This window comes from Myotis myotis, unplaced genomic scaffold, assembly GCF_014108235.1.
Source record: "Myotis myotis isolate mMyoMyo1 unplaced genomic scaffold, mMyoMyo1.p scaffold_m19_p_16, whole genome shotgun sequence".
In the NCBI taxonomy this organism is placed as follows: domain Eukaryota; kingdom Metazoa; phylum Chordata; class Mammalia; order Chiroptera; family Vespertilionidae; genus Myotis; species Myotis myotis.
Window position 1 is genome coordinate 6,165,708 of NW_023416320.1, and position 19,678 is coordinate 6,185,385.

Sequence of the window (19,678 nt, forward strand, 5' to 3'; positions counted from 1 at the left end):
CGGTCTGTAGCAAATGTCAAGGAAGGTGTCCATGGGTAAGTGGTCTCTGAGCTGAGATTTAAAGGTTGAATAGAAATCACCTAGGCCAGTGGGCAAACTGTGGCTCGCGAGCCACATGCGGCTCTTTGGCCCCTTGAGTGTGGCGCTTCCTAAGCCTTAGGAGTACCCTAATTAAGTTAATAACAATGTACCTACCTATATAGTTTAAGTTTAAAAAATTTGGCTCTCAAAAGAAATTTCAATCGTTGTACTGTTGATATTTGGCTCTGTTGACTAATGAGTTTGCCGACCACTGACCTAGGCTAAGAAGGGAAGGAGGAGGGGAGATGAGAATCACCCAGATTTAATGAAGTATAATTCTCAGGGAAGGGACTTGGGCTCCAGAGGGGTTTTTTTAAGTAACCAGAAATGACTCATATGTATAGCAATGGTTGAGAACAGGATTGATATCAACTTTAATAGGTCTGGGTTCCTACTATAGTATGCAAATATTGGAATTCAAACATATTTCGAGGTCAGTGGTTAGCCACACTTTTTCTTCTCATATAACCTGAGGAATAGCATTATGGAATCCCAGTAGTGTTTGTGAGCTCACTATCTTAAATGGAGACTGGGAAGCAAGCCATACTTAGGAGGGTGTATCAAAAATATACACCCCCGGTCCCCACAACAGAATCCATAGGGCCCCTCAAAGGGACAGATGCCCCGGTTAGGAATTGTTCCTGTAGGGAAAGTCACTTGATTTCTCATTGCTCTTGTATCCTGGTGACTTTAATGAAAGCAAAACTTCTTATGCCAACCGTCTGATGAGCTCTGACAACAGACATAGAATCTGAATCTTACCAAACAAATCTGCTTCTCTGCTTATGAGCTTCCACTTGGTCTTTCGCCATGGCAGGTGAATGCTCCGATGTAGCTTAATTAGTTAACAGTAGCTAAGTGCTTCAAGAGCTCATCAACTTGGCATTAAAGGACAATTACCCATCATCACTGAATTCCCAGGGCACTTGATGAAGCTGAGTCATATACTTGTCCAGGAGTGTAGAAAATTAGGCCAGGGCAGAGTGTTTTGCTAAATTCCTGGAGCGCTCACAAACACACAGCATGGCCTGCCCAGCCACTGAGGTTCAATAGCGAGGAACCCACTAGGACCGACAAAAGGGAGGTGAAGAACAAGGGTCCACTCTCTTCTCGCCATCTCACCTCAGCCCCTGAGCTCCTGTCATACCCTGGACCCGCTCCATCTGTGATCGGCTCCATTGGCTTTACAGGAACCCTTCCTTTTTGAGAGAGAGAGAGATGTTAAGCTTTTCAGTGCCTCCAGCAAAACATGTTAGTGCCTTGATTCCAAGGGCGTGGATCACATAAATCTGAAGTCGCTCTGGTTTCGGTGGGAATACTAACATCTTTCTTGGCTGACGCGCCCAGGAATTAAAGAAGCGTGACAGCTTTGAACCGCTGTCAAGAGCTGCATGGAGCCTCATTTCTGGAAGGGGTGTTCCATTTTCTATGATTTAGGTTGGAAGCATTTCCTTCTTACATCCTTCCCTTGTTGCCTCCACCTACTGTATTTCTACTCCAGTTTGGCTCTGCCAGGAAAGGTTATAATACCAGAAAGGTGGAGACGAAATAATTTAGGGGATCTGACTATCATTACACTGTGTTGGTAAAACATGAAATTTCAATCTTTTGTTAAGAGCTTGGTTTTGAAAAGATTTATATGTCTACCTACCTATACATGCATTTCGTGCACACCTCGCTTATTTTTGGTTGTTGTTGTTTTTTAGAACATGAATTTGCAAGCTTGAGAAAGAAATCTTGTCACTACAAGCGGCTGGAGATTCTTCTCCTAGTTGGTATTCTGAGCTCCTGTCGGAGAAAAGAATGTTGAAGGAAAACACTAGCTTTTATAAGCTCAGTTGAATGAGGTTCCAACTGATCAGAATGGTGTCACTGAACAAAGCCTTGATATTTTGTGTTCATTTGTTCATTCATACATTTGACAAACTTGCACTGGGGGCCTATGTAGCAGGACCAGTTTCTAGGGGATAAAGAGAGTAAAAGGCAAAAAGAAATGAAACCTGCTTTTAAGATCTCACAAACATGTGAAGATCTTGTACAATGTGTTCCAAGGAAGAACACTGAGACGTCCCAAGAAAAGTACAGACACATTCTGGGAATCGGTAGGAGGAAGGCATTGGTTATAAACAGACCAGATGATTTCAGACAGCCGTTCAGGGAGAAGAAGGCAGTTGGCTAGGCCTCGAAGTGCAGTAAGAACACGAGAATACTGAAATGGTGAGGGGAAAAGTGCCCGGAGAAACACTGTCAGGTCAGGGAGCAGAGTTGAGAAACCAATTGCTGTTGGTGACACTGAACTTATAAGGATGGTCATCTGCTCAGTGACGTCATTTATTCTCGGTGCTCCCAGAATGTAGGGGAAAGGCACAGGGAGGGCAGTAGGGCTTCACACATGGGTAGGGTGTATGCCAGTGGATGTCAAAGAAGAGAACAGACAAAAGAGAGGTTGAAATGTGAAGTATGGACTCTAACATGGAGAGAATCTGAAAGAAGTGGGATGTGTGTCCATAAACATCTCGCACTTAGAGGATTTCAGTGAATGTGGTCTGTGAGGATTAACTAGGTTTCCATGAAGGCAAGTGGGTAGAGACAGAAGAGCTTGGGGACGTATATGGTCCATGTGGTTAGCAAAGGTACACTGCACAATACAAAGTGAGAATTAGGGGAAAGTGAAAAGAGAGGAAACTCACAAAATCACAGTGAGGCGGAAGTATTATCAGAGAGCCTTACTTTGTCAGTTGCCAAGGAAAACTGCAATTTGGAGCAGAGCGGAGATAGTGGGATCAGACAACTGATAAAGATAATGAGACCCAATGCTCTGCACCCTTAGATTCTGCTGAGCTCTGAAGGAGCCCTAGCCATTCTGGCATGGACTTCGGCTTCCTCCCCTCTGACCCTTAGATGAAATGGACGCAGTGGAAGGTAGAGAAGAAGAGAATTTTAAACAGTAGGGTACCCCACTGCTCAGGAAACTTTGTGTGTAATAGGAAGGATAATGGCTCTCCCAAGGATGTCCACATTCTAATTTTCCCAGAACCTGTGAATATTTCACCTACATGGCAAAAGAGTATTTGAAGATATGACTAAATTAAGGATCTTGAGACGGAGAGATTATCTTGGATTATCCATGTGGGTTCAATGTAATCATAAAAGTCTTTACAAGAGGGAAACAGAATATCAGAGCAGAGAGGTGATGCTAGTGCTGACTTTGAAGATTTGAAAAAGGGGGATATGAGCCAAGGAACACAGACAGCTCATTGGAAGCTAGAAAAGGCAAGGAAATGGATTCTTCCCTCGAGAAACAATGGAGCCCTATTGTCATTTTGATTTTAGCCCAGAAAGACCCCTATTTTACTTCTGACCTCCAGAACTGGAAGATAATAAATTTGTGTTGGTTTCAGCCACTACGTTTGTGGTCATTTTTTAAAACAGCTGCAATAGAAAAATAATACATTGGGCTTAAGTGTAATGTTGGAAACCAGATTCTTAGGGAGATGTTTATGCAAGCTGGGGCCAGGCCAGACATAAATGAGGGTGAGTATATTGTTAGGGGTACTTAGTAAGGAAAATGCAGAGGCAGGGGTAGCAGTAAGGGAGAAGATGGGGTCAAGAAGGGGTTAAGATATAAATGCTTGTTTCAAAGTGATGCTCTGAGCAGAGAATGGGGAAAATTGCTTAGCACAGTAACCTGGAATTAACAAGTGCTAAATATTTAATTTTAAAGTGCTTTGTTAGAGTATTGACTCTCCTGCGTGCAAGGCCATCCTTTGGAAGGTACAGAACCCAGAGAACCTATTGTGTGGTCCTCCCTGAAGAGAGTTTTCTACAAGCAAAATTGAATATCAAGGCAAGCACTGAAGTGGGAAAGGATTTTGTGCATGAACAGGTACGGGGTAGAAGGAGGGAGAGCAAGTGATAGGCAACCTTCTCATCCTGGTCCTACCAGTTTTCCAGCTGACTGTGCTCCCAAACGCTTCAGGGTTTTTTCGTACCAGCTGAGCATGTTTCTTCATTCCACCTCCAGCTGCCTCCCTGAGTCATTGCCTCAGATCTCTTTGAGATAGATCCTGTGCTTATTCATCTCTATATTGCCATCCCCTAGTGCAATGCCCAGCAAAAAAAAACCCAAAAAAACAAGAGCCCAAAAAATCTTCATTAAGTCAATGTACAAAGGGACAGGGTTCTACTCTTACTATATTTAAAGACATTGAAATGAGAGGATATTAGAAGGCAGTGGGTAACCTCGTGCTCAAATTCATGGTCCAGATGAATAGTTTCCAAAGGCTGATCCACACCAGCCCACGGATTGATGCCAGGCCAGTAAAGATGCCTGGTCCCCACCCTGTGGATTATGACTCAGCAAGTCTGGGGTAGGGCCTAAGCATGCGTTTCTTTGAGAAATCAGCAAGGGTCCTAACACCACTCATAATCTAATCACTCATTTCTGTATAACTTACTGTCCTAACCAACAATCAACATCTATTCCCTTTCAGTTTATCAGGGTCAGGAATTATATATATATATATATATATTTAAAGACTTAGTACTGTATAGCGAATAGATCCCTGTAATCTGAAGCAAAAGGCTTGAGTCTCCTGCCTACTACTTGACAAACTTTGGGATTCTGAGCAAATCCTTAGCCCCCGTCCTGATCTAGCTATTTATTTCTTTAATTAAACTCCTTTCATATATTCTTCAAGCTGCACAGTCCAACTTTTTGGGCTACTTGCTGTTTCTGAAAAGCGTAAAACTCTTTCATGCCTCTTTGCCTGTTGCCCATGGTCATCCTGCTCGAGACACTGCCCTCCCCCACTTCCCCGGGTCTCCAGCAGGTGCCTGCCCTGCCTTTCGGCTCCAGTAGAGTCACCGCTCCTTAGGAGAACTGTGAGACCCGCACATGGAGAAGCCCACCCTCTGGGCCCTTTCAGTGCCCTGCAGGCGTATGGACCATAGCCCGGGTCTCATTGTGTTCACTACTAGATTCCCTCAAGAACAGGCCTATGCCTAAATGATTTCTGCCACATCTGCAACAGGCATACTGCCTGACATTTCATAATCTATCAATAATATGTATTGTGTTTCAGTAAACATATGGATGAATAAAATCAAAAAGGAAAAAACTATTTTAAAATGTGGACCCTCCTTTTTTTTTTTTTTTTTTCTTGATTGGACACTAACGTATTGGATTTTAGAGGACAATGGGGAAAAATGGTCTTTTCATGGCCATTGCATTATCAAGATTTAAAAACAAACTGAAAACAAACTTGTATCTGGATAACACAGCAAGGCTTTTTTTTTTTTTTTTTTTCTTTTGAGTCTTTTTAGTCTATTGCCATCTTTCTTGCTGAGAAGCTTGTGCAAAAATGAAGGTGAACTTGGGAAGTCCCAACCTGGATTGATCTCTTTGTATTACGTTCAGAGCCCCTTTTGCATTTGGGCTACTTTGGGTGGTGCATCCAAAAAGATGCAATAAAAGGTGAATTCACTCCGGGTGGACTGTGGCTGCCTTCCAAGTGGAGGTGAATGGCGATCTGACTCTCCTCTCAGACCACCTCACCGGGATAGGCTCAGACAGGACTGGAGGCTCGGCCCTGTTGCTTGCCAGCTCCAACAAGATGCTGAGCTAGAACGTGCACCTGTGGCACACAGATCATCTGTTGTGAGCTTGCGGCTGCCATTCACTTGCTATTTGACTCCGCTTTTCTGAGCTTCCATTTCTTCGTCCATGATTTGAGGATTATGACCTCATTGAGCACAGCTCAACTGTTGTGAAGACTGAGATACACTTAGCAAAATCAGCAGGCCTGTTTTTTAATACATAGGAGGGGCTCACAGATGGTAATCTTCTCTTTCCTCCTCCCACTTGTCTTTCTTCAGAAGAGAACATTCTAGCCATCCATGATAAAGAGGTCATTTCTGGCTTTCTTTTTCTGCTTAGTAAGGATGGGGTAGGGCTCTGGTATCCTGTGTATATCGCTTTGGCTTGCATACCCAGGCACACCCGTCCACAGGGCTTTGTTTCCTTAACCTCGAGTTATGTAAGGAGTAGGTGTAGAGTCCCGGATTTATTTCCACAAGGACCTGTTTCCAAATCCCTGCTGATTGCTCTAGGCTCCGTGTGAGTAGGAAAATGCGAGGCCCACACATGTTCCCCGCTGCAAGCACCAGGCCTGAATTAGGTCATGCAATCATGGCATTTTCATCATTTCATAAGCCGCTGCTATGACAGCAGGTTAGGGCCACAGAGAATAAGGTAAGAGCAGGTAGTTGCTTAACCTTGCCCTGTATTTACACATACATGTTGGCAGGGAAACGGTGACTCATTCCCCCTTGCTGGGATACAACTGGTAGGCCAGCTCCTAATGACTTTATACCAAAGGCTACTCTCCCCACCACCTTCAGCTAAATTTTCTACAGCTGAATTGAATCTCTGGCAGTACAGAGCATGTTAGGAAGAGTAGTAACCTGTCTGACACCTACGAGACCATTGGGCAACACTTAGGGAGTGCATAGGTGGGATCTAAGAAACTCTCAAAGCCTGTGGGAAATAGAAGGAACAATAGTTGGTGATTTGAAGATTGGAGATAGTGATGAAAGGTACCACCTACTATATGTCAGGTGATTTGTCTAGAATTTTCTCTAATCCTCATTATCAACCCAGCTCAGTTTGTAACTGATGCTCAGACAAGTTCAATAATTTCTCCAAGGTACCAATGTTAATAAGCAGCAGAGTTGGGACTCAAATCCAAACACGTCCAATGTCAAATCACATGTACCTTACACTTCATCATGGCACCTCCCTATGGTCAAAGTTGGGTGTTTTGCCTGCCCCACTGCTCATCTCCCTAGAACTGCCATTACAGTCGGACCTGCTGCGACTGTCAGTCATGGTGCCACCCCTCCTCTATCTGCCACTCACAGACTCTATTTGTAACTGCACAGGAACCGCATTTCTTTAATATGATGTTTTCCTGAATTCAAGCTAGCTTTGAATTCAGTATCATGAATAGACTGCATGTCCAGTCCCTTAATCATTAAACCCAAGGACACCAGGTTCTGGTCAGCATCAAACTGTCTTAAGAAAAAGCCTCAGGTCTGTTAATCAAGGGAATAGAGTTTTGTCCAAACCAAAGATAACATCTTGACTTCACTTGTGTTTCACATCCTGACTCATAAAAGCAGAATGACCCTACCAACTACACCCTCATTCATACATTGAACAATTATTCCTAGGGTTTGCTACATGCTAGGGCATATAAACTCTGTACCCTGCGGAAGTTTACAGTGAATAAAACGGACAAGTTAAATCAGCAGTAATTTAAGCAGTGATTCTGGGAATGTATACACAAATAAGGCTATCTGGGCAATCAGCTGCTGAGAGAAGATTACAGAGGGTGTGTGTGTGTGTGTCAACATTTAAAAATCTATAGAAAACAGATAGACAACCAGCCCCTTTCCCTTTCCCTCATTATCCATCATGTTTGCATAGAGGGCCTCATTCTAATCTCTCAGTAGCAACTCCTCCAATATACTATTATCAAAATGAAAATAGTATACTATTATACATTATGAAAATGAAAATATATCATGACCAATTTGTTCCCCCCCAAGAAATAAAAGTTGGTTTAACATTAGAAAATTAAGAACTGTTTACTACATTAACAGATTAGAGAAAAACAATCTTATGAGTATCTCAATAGATGAAGAAGAATCATTTAATAAGTTTCAATATCTTAAGGAACGACATAAAAGAACTTTTATAACTTGACAAAGGGTGTTTACCAAAAACCTAATGCAAACATTAGGTAAGGAGCTATTTCAAATATATCCACAAGAGATGATAGTGTGTTAGCATTGGGATGGTGGCCTATATTTGGGGTGGTGGTAGAGGATGGAAAGAAATAGGCAAAGGAGAATTTATTATCTCGCTGGCAGAGGACACTTCACACCCATATTTTGAGCAGCACCTACCCTAAGGCTCAGCACATAACAGATGTACCAAACATGTTTACTGACTGATAGATAAAGGAGTATCATAAGACACTGCCATCATTTCAGAGGGTGTAGCTAGAGATTATTTTAGGCTCCAAGAGATTCTTGCTTAGAGTTGTGTTTTGGTCAAAATCTACCCAGAGTGCTCACTGTTCCAATCACTACATTTTTCATATTCAGCTGCCAACAGACCTCCTCTGTCCCCAAACTCACACTAGAATTTTTCAGTATAAATTTGTTCTGGATAATTGCTTCCTTTGAATAGTATTCATATAACAGATTGCTCTAAACAATATAATTTTTCTTTCAGTGATTGAAAGTTATTGGGAAAGCATTTGGCCTTTAAGGGTATTATGAGATGAAGTAAAAAAAAAAAAAAAAAAAAAAAAAAGCACGATTTGGGGACCCTATTTCATAATCTGAAATGTACTACATGATTTATTGATTGATTCAACAAATTAAGAATTTATTACGTATCAGACATTATGTTCCTGCCCATTCATGCAGGTGTCAGGGAAAGCAACAGTAATAGAACTTAAGAAAAGTGAACTGTGAAAGGTAACTTGTGGCACAAAAGGCTGAATGGTTTGGGGTTGATGAGAATCCAATAGCTACTGGTTAATCAAATAAATCTCAATCACCTCTTATGTATTTGCACAGTGCTATGCTCTCCTAGAGGGCGTTGACAAAAACAGAGAAGCACTGAACTCGACACCAGCATCATAATGCACTTTCGTTGCAATACAGAATAAAAAGGATGAATCCTAGTGTGCCCTAACTGTATGTATGGCCTTAATCAAATCACTCAGCTGTCTATGAGTCCCTGAAACACATCGGGGGAGGGGGAGGGGGACTTGGAGCAATGAGTTTATTTGGAAATTAATTCCAAATAATTGAGGGTATGGGGAAAGCGAGACAAAGCAATAATAAGTCTCTGAATGATCCATTACTACTGTGGACCTCTGGAGCTCAATCCTTCTAGAAATCACCTTAGTAATCCTCGAAAGTGCAGCTCTGAATTTTCCTGCGAAGGGACAGAGCAGCTGGGATGTTTAGCCACTTACCCTTTTCTCTCCCTGTGTGAGAGTTGCCCCTGGCATGTCACGGCTGTTGTGCATGTGAATGAAAAAGGACTTGAAGTCAAAAGCTGTCTGCTTCAGGTGAACTCAGCGATGGACTTTGGTGAGGTGGAGTAGAAAATCAACAGCATCTGTTATAGTCACCAATCGCAGTTTTGATTTCCTGATCTAGAGATAAAAATTCCCTATACACTACAGGACAGTGGTGGGCATTCAAGTCTTCTATATACATTTTTGTGAAGAAGGAATATTTGTCCTCAGTCCTTTGAGAAATGGCGAGATATATGAAAATATACAGCAGCATGGTTCTCCTCGCTCATGAATCCTATGACCTGGGAAGCAGGGGTTATAAGCCGGTGTTGTCTTCATCATCTCCTTTGAGCACCAGCCAAGAGAAGATTTTGATAGGGACTTGAGGAAAGGGGCCAAGTTAGAAAAGTTTGGGTTCACTGCAAATGTTTATTTAACTCACACACTTCAAAAGCAGTTATTGGAGAAACATTTGCAGATTCATGTCAGATGAATCAACATCCTTCACCGATATCACAGCCGTAGCCTGGGGGAGTGCATTTAGTTAGCTAACCTGCAGCTCACATGGTATGAGACTTGTTTGGGAAGCCTTGACAATCCAGTGTCAAGTTTCTGGCTGCCTTTCACATCCTGGTGCTGGAAGGGCAGCCTGAGCTGGGATTGATAAAGGACCATCGTTCTCCGCTAATTTATGCATTCATTGGTTGATTCTTATACGTCGGGACTGAGCCAGCAACCTTGGTGTATGGGGAAGATACTCTAACTGACTGACCTACCATTCTCAAAACTTGAGCGCTCATCAGGACCATTTGGAAGATATTTTAAATCATAGGTAAGGGGTACAACCACAGAGCTTCTGATTTAGCAGTTCTGGAATGGTGCCAAGAATCGGCATTTCTAATCAGTTCCCAGGTGATGTTGGTGCTCCTGGTCCGGGAACCACATTTGGAGAACCAATAGGTTAGAAGATGCTAGAGTCGCACATGAGTGGGAGGAGGTGGGGGTGGACGTCACTAAGCGCTCTGCTGAGCTGGATGATAAATCTGGGACCCAAACACAGATCAGCCTCTTGTCCTTGGCTTTCAGAGATGTCACTGCAGGTTCATAATCTCCAAGGACATTTCTATTCACTTTCCCTTCTGCATTTTGCCCAGAATACAATACACATCTTTACTGCCCCCCAGGATTCAGACTAGCCTTCCAAAACAAGACTTTGCTTTTAAAAAAAATTAAAAAGGTGGATTTTTGCTAATAGACTGCATGGAAGAAAGATGGAAGAACGCCAAAAATACAAGAAAGAGGAAAAGGAGGAGGGATGGAAGGAGTAAAAAGAAGAGGAGGAAAGGGATGCAGGTGAGTGATGACATTATGAATATACATTACACTCCAAGCTCTCTGACTTGAATTTTCACACACTTTGGAATGTTGAAGTCTCACAAATGTTCTGCATGAGGAAATCAAGGGTTAAGCAGATTAAAGGATCTTCCCAAGGAGATAAAAACTTGTAAGAGGCACAGGCAGGACTCAAACCCGGAGCTATTCAATTCCAGATCTAGTGGAATTTCTGCTGTTCTCTAACGTCAGGGAAAGTGCATCTATATGGAGGGGGTCATTACATGAATGATTTGGAATCGGGAAGACATGAGTGAAGCAGTGCTTGCCTCAAATGTTTCACCGATCCTTGTATTTAAGATCATGGTATGGTCTATGGCTCTTCTTTTTGGCTCCTTGACCTTGAGGCAAGTCCAGGGTGCCTTTTACAGTGTTGTTACAATAAGGAGGCAGCACTGTGATCTCCCTGCCTTTGTATCTGTTGATCTCACTGCCCGGGTGGCTCTCTCCATTCTAGTTGGGATGCATTATGTTGCAGATACTCTAGGCCAGTGGTCGGCAAACTGCGGCTCGCAAGCCACATGCGGCTCTTTGGCCCCTTGAGTGTGGCTCTTCCACAAAATACTGACTTCTGCGCATGGGCCACGAAGTTTCAATCGCACTGTACATGTGCGCCCGCACGTGGTATTTTGTGGAAGAGCCACACTCAAGGGGCCAAAGAGCCGCATGTGGCTCGTGAGCCACAGTTTGCCGACCACGGCTCTAGGCAAACCACTCCGGATCCAGGAGGAGTTCTTAGTCTACACTTCACAGAAAGCCCAGGAAGGAGGACACAGGACCACAGACCTACCAATGCAGGAGCCTTTGAAGGCCTCACTCTCCATCCCTATAGGGCCAGGCTGTAACCCCACAGCTTAGCAATTGACGGTATTCAATCTGGAGGGTCATTTCAACATTCCACTAGAAAGTGCCTACGGAATGATGAAATGGCTGGTATTTTAAGCTGACTGCTTGTTTATTCCGATTTCATAATATCTACCCAGATCCCTCTAGATTTCTTCATTTAAGACAGGTCACTGCTAATATTTTCTATTAGTCAATTTAGCCCTGCAGTAAATAGTGTTCCAATGAAGCATGCAAGAGCGTGAACTCCAAGGAGGGCAGATTAGGATGAAAGATAAGGATGATTCCTGCCAGTTGCATAATCCAGAAAGGCGGTGATCTCGCTCAGGCATCTGATCCCCGTTGGGTGGTATTAAACCTGAGACTAAACCAACATTTAGAGGGCACACGATGGAGCACCAGGCAGTGGGGCCGTGTCAGTGCTGAGCTTTTTGCAGAGTGTTTGGGCAGAGGGCTAAAAACATAGAATCCATGGAGAAGGGAGAGTCAGATGAAGAATCCAGCCCAGCTGGCATGGCTCAGTGGTGAGTGTTGACCTATGAACCAGGAGGTCATGATTTGATTCCCGGTCAGGGCACATGCCCGGGGTGCTGGCTCGATCTCGAGTGTGGGGTATGCAGGAGGCAGCCGATCAATGATTCTCTCTCATCATTGATGTTTCTATCTCTCTCACCCTCTCCCTTCTTCTCTAAAATCAATAAAAACATAGTTAGAAAAAAAAAAAAAAGAATCCATCCCTGACCATTTGGAATGCCCAAGCCATTTAAAGTCGGCAACACTCCATGTAAGATGCAGAATAGGCATCAGTCTGACAATACCAAGATTCTGAAAAAAGACTAGATTGGAACAAGAAACGGCCTCTTTGAGCTTGTAGGTAAACACAAACTGTGGAGGTGTACCCTTCCAGTATCGGGCAGTTTTTCTCAGTGCAAACCACAACCAAATTTAAAACCTAGCACAGAAATGACATTCAAATATGTGATTCCTTACCTGGGCCAAGAAGGAACTAAGAAGAGCCTGGAAGGGGATTAGGAGGGTGGAGATCAGCTATGCCATTTGGTTGTAGCTCATTTGCATAGAGAAAAAAGAGATTTGACTATGAAGTTCCTCACACAAGTAAAAGAGGGCATCAGCCTTATTAAAACTGTGTAAGCTAATCTGTAAATTAGAACCCACCTTTTTTACATAATTCACTACAAATTTGTTCTTCTTTTAACAATAGGCCCTAGTGATAAAATCTGGGTCCACCTTACTTATGTAAATTATTTTAGAATCAAGAGTACAGCATACTAACAGGAAGGCAGTGTTTAAGGAAGTTTCTTTTAAAAATCCTAAACTCCTTCAGTGAAAGAACTCAAACATCAGTGGGAAGGCCAGGGAGGGTTGGGGGGCAGGAGGGACGGGGGTAAGAGATAAACCTAAGGACTTGTATGCATGCATATAAGCATAACCAATGGACACAGACACTGGGGGGTAGGGGAGGCCAGGGGATTGTCAAGGGTGGGGGGGGGGGAAAGGACACATATGTAATATCCTTTGTAATACTTTAAGCAATAAAACAATTAAAAAAATACAATAAAATAAAATAAATAAAAAATAAATACATCCTTAAAAAAAAAAAAAAAAAAGAACTCAAACATCAAGCATTACAAATCAACCTCCACATCGAAGGGCTTGCCCCCTGAAGCCCTGCTCTAATGTCCCGGGAAGTAATTCTGGAACAAAATGTCTGTTATCTGAAATCATGAACGTGTTGTATATGTTTGTGTGTGCCTGTGTATATGCCTGTGTGTGCCTGTGTGCATCCATGTCTCTGTGTGTGCGATGCATGTTTGTGGCAAAACCAGAGGGAAAGAAATAGAGCTGTTTTAGAAGCTTGGAGCCCAAGAAGTCCAAAGAGGCATCCACCAACATCCCCAAACAGATGAAGAAGGGTTACGGGGCCAACAAACCCAAACCCAGCAGGGGCTTCAGGATGGGGTTTGCAGGCAGGCGCTCCGCAGTCACAATGACGGAGGAAACGTATTCCATTTCCCCCAACCTTGGCTTCTTAACTGCTAAAATTGGAAGAAGAATAGCCACAGTAGGGAGTTATCATGAGATTTAGCTGAGATAATATATTTTGCACAACTACCGGACACAAGTGCTTACTACATGCTGGCAGGTGTCACTGGGGAGTAAACAGGTAGTGCAGAGCAAAATGCAGACTAAACCCATTCTTTGAACTGTGTTTTATGTGCCACTCGGTGCGAATGGGAAGTCAGCCCACATTAAAAGGCTCAGATATCAACCATATAATGTCACTGTGAGGTTTAAATAAAATTACCCACACAAACACAATTATATATAATTGTCTGGCACATGGTAAGCATTCAGCAATTCGTAGCTCTTATTTTTATTAAGAAATTTTCTCTCGCCTTATGTTTGAACTTCAGATTAATCATCATGCTAGAAAATGGTCTTCTTATAAACATACGTGCCACAAGAGGGAAAATAATAAATGGATAATAAACAAGGAAAGGTGTCCAACAAAAAATAAATTAAAACAATGATGCCTTTTTTTTTTTTTACATAATGTAACACAGATTATTTTTTTTCCTTTTAATGATAAACCCTAGTTATGCTAAGGATTCATTAAAATACACATGGCTATATGTTACTGTTGGGAATGTAGATGGCAATGATCCTTTTGAAAGTCGCTGAGCAGTATGTATTCAAGGCCTTCAAGTGTTCAAAACCTCTATCTAATAATTATATTTCTTAACATCTAACTTATGGAAATAACTTAAAATACAAGGGAAAACTATAAATGTGCTTCCCTGCAGTATATTTTCCAACAGAAAAAAATAAGGAGCAACCTAAATAATTAAAAGAGGACAAATGGTTGCTTATGTAACTTGTACTTTGGCCCTTTTATTCAATGAAATATTATACAGCTATTAAAAATAAGGCCAATAAAGAGTTTAAAATAACATATTAAAGCTTGTAATGTCATGTTAAAGATAAAAGCAGTATAATAAAATTGTTTAAATAGCAGGCCCACAGTACATAAAACAACTTATTAAAAAAGAAAAGAAAATACACTGATATAATAGTGATTACCTGAGAATGCTAGTAACTTTTCTCTCTGTTATTCTGTATTGCAGTTCTTTTGTCTAATAAGCATGTGTGTGTGTTTTCATAATAGTGATAAAAGTCCAATTAAATTTCCCTACAAAACTCCAGCAGCAAGATTTTCTGGTACAGGGGTCAGCCTAGTATAGTCCAACCTGCCACCTGCTTTTTTAAACAAATATTAGAGCACAACTACTAATTCACTTGTATATTGTTTATGGCTGTGTTTATACTAAGATGGCAGCTTGAGTAGCTGCAATTGAGACTGTATGGACCCACAAACTCAAAAATAGTTACCACCTGACTTCTGACAGAAAAAAACAACAACAGCCAACTTCTGGTTAAAACATTGCACACAGAAGACTTGACCTAGCCCAAAAGCTTGAAAATAGGTGCTGTTCAACCCTGAGAAACATTTCACCATTCCAGTAGAATCTATCCAAGAATAAAATAGTGGATAACTTTAAAGTTGTTGATTTTCCTTTCCAATTTTACAACTTCTACCAAGAGACCTGTATATTTCTCCATTTGAGACAGGCTGTTGACAATAATTGCCATTAGTCCATTTAGCCTGGCAACGCTTAGATAGTTCAGAAGGAGCAGGCAAGCGTGAGAACTATACGGAGGACAGCTTCCACTGAACTATCAGGATGACTCCCAGAAGCTGAATGATCCAGATATGGAATGGTCTTACGCCTGAAACTGGACAAATACTTAGGTTATGGAGAAGCAATCTATGGGGCAGGGTAGCTGCTGAGTTCTTCCACCTTGCATTCTGGGAAGAGGGTTGAAAACATGGGCCTGGGGAGAGATGCAAGTGCAGCGGTGACCAGTTGGGGTGCCCAAGTCACCTCACTTTGGTGGGGCCTGCACAAGCTGATTCGGCATCACCTGCTTCCACATTGCCAGAAATAGGGACGTCATTTTTAAGGATCCCATTCTGTAGCTGTCCCTTGTTTATAAATACCAAAGAGCTTCCCTGTGATTTTATACCCTTTAACCCTCCATCTTGAGAAATTCCAAAAGATTTGTTTCCACCTGCAATGAGTAAAGTCCATTTTAAGCCCCAGCATTATCTCTTTCTACCTGTGGGCAGGAGCTGGGACTTAGAGGTATGTGAAAAGAAGGACACAAACATTGCTAAACTGTCGGTGTCTTTGCCTCTTTGGCAATAACTACTGTTCTTCATGCCTTATCCTAGGGAGGATCCAAATGCTGACTCTCTGAAGGGCCGATGTGAGCTCTTCTTTAGGCCTTGTAAGGGCTGCCACAGTTGCCTAATGTAAGTCCTGTCAGGCAATCTCTTAAATCCATCAGATCTGCCTATTGATTGTGCATCTTATAGCCTTTGATGCTGTGGTATCTGGCCTCAGTCCAGATGGTCTTTATGTTCAAGGTACTCCCTTCTTGCTTTGTATTTGACCTGTGGGAATTCACACACCCTCACTAAAGGGTAGGGGTAGAGGGTGCTTTATCTCCCCTTCTGTCATTCTCCCATGTCCTCTCCCCTGCAGTCTCCACATCAGAGCAGAGTAAGCTACCGAGGCAGGCATTCCTTTTGGATAGCAGCAAATATGAACAAATTAGTATTTTCCCTCATTTGACACAGGCATTCAGTATCTATGGTATGTGTGGTTCCCTTGGAGCCACTTCCTTCTCTTGGCTTCAGAAAGTATAGGAAGACTTTACTGTACATGCTACTAATCCAAAAACTCATGATTCTGACAACTGTCCAACTCCTTTTACCTCTCACTCAAAGTGTCTTCTTACATTAAATTATATGGGAAGTAGATGGGGGCCTGGGGGAGGGTGGGGAATAGCATGTGTGCCTTTTAATAAATCTCCAATGGAGGTTGCTGTCTGTGATTATTTGTGGCTCTAGATAGATGTTTTGGGTTCCTAATGATTTCCTGCAGCTTTGGCTCCTAGTCATAATTTTGGAACAACAGGCAAAGTCCTACTATACAATCTGTTACACCATTATTAACCGCCTGATCATGGTTACCTAAGGTGTGTTCTCAGAAGTCCAGTCCTAGGAAATGCTTCACCCAGAATCCCCTTCATGGAAAATCACCATGAAGCCACAAGGCTTGGGCAAGCCCTATAGTTTAGCTTTCTTTTTAAAAAATATATTTATTTTTATTGATTTCAGAGAGGAAGGGAGAGGGAAAGAGATAGAAACATCAGTGCTGAAAGAGAATCATTGATCAGCTGCCTCCTGCAAGCCCCACTCTGGGGATCAAGCCTGCAAACAGGCATGTACCCTGACCGGGAATGGAACCATGAGCTCCTGATTCATAGGTCGACACTCAAACACTGAGCCATGCCAGCCAGGCTAATTTAGCTTTAAGTGCGCACTACTGCTGTGGCCTGCTTTATTGTGTATAAAATATATTCCTTCATAAATTACTTTCATTCATTCATCCATTTATCCTCTCAACCATCCACATTTATTGTGTATCTACTCTTCTCTAGGTCTGATTAAATACATCTCTTGGAATAGTTATCTGCAACCTCCATTCTTCACAACAGCCTTTTGAGACAGTGTGGCAGATCACTCTCTCACTATCCGTATGCTGCAGATGAGGGATCTGAAGATCAAAAATGTTCATTACTTTTTACAAGGGTCTATAGCCATTAAAAGAAGGGGGTAGGGTGGGGAAGAAGGAGCGGATGGGACTTAACTAGTAGACTGTGGTATCCTAGATTTCATCACATGGCTACTCAAGAATGTTGAGAAACAAAGCATATGTACAAGGAAAGGAAATATGAGGACAAATCCTGAATTTTCACACAAATCCAGCATTACACTGAATGTCAGCACCACATCAGCTTTTCCAATGTAATTTTGAGGTGCCATTTTTTATGTTATAGTGACGTGACTGAATAAACACAAACTGAGTCTCACTTCAAAATGTTTCAATTCTCTTTTTTTTTTTTAAACAAATTTGATTATGTGGTTTTAAATGCCAAAAGGCTCCCTTTAGACTTTGGTTAGACTGACAAACAAGCAAAGAAATGACAAAGATTGGACTCGTTTAATTTGGCCAAGCAACAATAGACCATCTCTGAGCCATGGAGGCCTAGCGGGCATATTCTGGATTTGATGAGAACCTTTTTCAGAGCATCTACCCAGCCATAGGAGGATTCCAGAAAATCGCCTTATTTGGAAGTGTGAGTGTTGGAACTCAACAACAACGGCTGAGGATGTCTGAAACTGGAAAATAAAGTTTCACACTGAACTAAATATAACTTCCTGCCAGGCAGGTAGGGGCTGCTTGCCAAATGTTGATGGTTGTCAAGATCCAAAAGTCATGAAGAAGGCCAATATTTGGACAACTGGAATTGCTTTCGAGATGGGTAAATTTTCCTATTTAAGGGGAGACAAAGGTTGAAGGAATTAGTTAATTACCTCTCACTCCAAAGCTTTCTAAACTTTAAATATAAGAAGCTCATCCTTTACTTCAGTATAAATAGAATCTAAACCAAGATAATGAAATCACCTCTTAGGCTGCCAGTATATGTTTCCATGGAAAGACAACTTTGAAAATCTCTTCTCCAAAATAACTTAAAAAGAGGTCAACAGAAAGAGTCAGGAGGGAAGCAAATCGCATCAAACAATGTCAACCAAACAATGCCTCAGAGAAATGTCTGCAGACAGTAACCACTCTGAGGGCAGCCAAAGATCTATATTCTTCGCACCCACCACCATAGTGCCCTGCATAGAAATAAGGAAACTCTCAAGTTCATACCTGCTGGAGACCATGAAGAGAACATCACTGGCTCTGAGACAAAATGGTTGGTGTGACTAAGACGTTCGCATTGTTGGGGGTAAATGTGTGGCACTGAGGATAAGGACCAAGGATCCTGAATTTCTTTAGAAATGGAGTTTGGCTCTCCCACAAAGAAGGCAGACAGGATTTTTCAGAGGTTGAAAAACTAAACGTTTTCAAGCTAAACATTGGCAAAGCGGTGAGGTATGGTGTTCATTTTGTCTACATTTTTTTTTAGGAGGCATTATGCCCCCAAGACCTAGTTTGGCATAATGTCCTTCTACAACTCAAGGACTGTGACAGGTACCGCCTCTCTGTCTCCTGGAAAAATCCTGGTTCTCATTCCTGTGGAGCCTTGCTAACTCATGGCTTCAAATTCAAGGAGGACACACAGCTAGAGGAGATAGTTCACGTGCTAGATGACAATATTAGGAAAATGAAATTATCCAAACAAGGCAGGTTGAAACATATTACGTGAAATAGATAATGCCCTACATTTTGATTTAGAAATGTACGACTTGCTCTCAGTATAGATCACGGAAGTTTGCATATTAGGTTGAAAACAATCTATATGTGGAAGAAGAAAGTTAGGTATTTACCACAAGTTGAAGCTAAGCCTGGAATATAATATAACTTATTCGAGACAGGTCGGGGGAGAGTGGCTCTGGAAGAAATGCTCGAGACATTCAGGGAAATTTAATGGCATAACTAAGAATATCACAAGGAAACCTGCTATGCCATTTCCTGTGTCACTGACTATCTCTAAGCCTCAGGGTTCCCAACTATATAATAGAAATAATAAAACCAACGGCGGGTGCCTTGTTCCCAGTGTTATCGCGAGGATTCAATGCCAAGGAAGTTACAAGTTGTTCTGATTATTAGCATCATTTTTAACAGTAAGCAACTCAAAGTTTGAGATCTACTGGGACATTTGAAAAGTACTGGAAGAATGTAAATGGATATCGACATTCCAGTTTCATAAAAGAAGAACTTGGTAGACCATGTAAATTATGAATGTAAATGTACATAATACAAGTGTAAAATGTACATGCAGCCAGTCTTTTTAGTTAAATGCAATATAACCTGGCATATAAGACACTTGCAGGGATAGGTAGATCCCTGTCTCTCCAACTTGCGTTTCAGCTATTCTTGCCTACAGTTGATGTTCCAACAACCATGATACCCTTTGCCGTTAGACCATTCCATTATCAACCCCGCCACCTGGAATGTTCTTTTCCTACCATTTGCTTGCTTATCTCTTCAGACTCCCTACCTCCAAAGAGAAATTGTATGCACTGATTTCTTTTGTAATCAACCAGTGGCAATATATTTTAGACGTGGAGCAACTGAAATAAGTGTTCACCATTGGTTGTA

The 19,678-nt window shown here is 42.0% G+C and overlaps 1 long non-coding RNA gene across 1 annotated transcript; it reads left to right on the forward strand.

Moving 5' to 3' along the window:
- Positions 1-9,826: 9,826 nt before the first annotated feature.
- Positions 9,827-17,426, forward strand: LOC118670496. Its single transcript, XR_004972354.1, has 3 exons — positions 9,827-10,014; positions 10,438-10,535; positions 17,007-17,426. It is a non-coding gene; the product is annotated as an uncharacterized LOC118670496 (long non-coding RNA).
- The last annotated feature ends 2,252 nt before the right edge of the window (positions 17,427-19,678 follow it).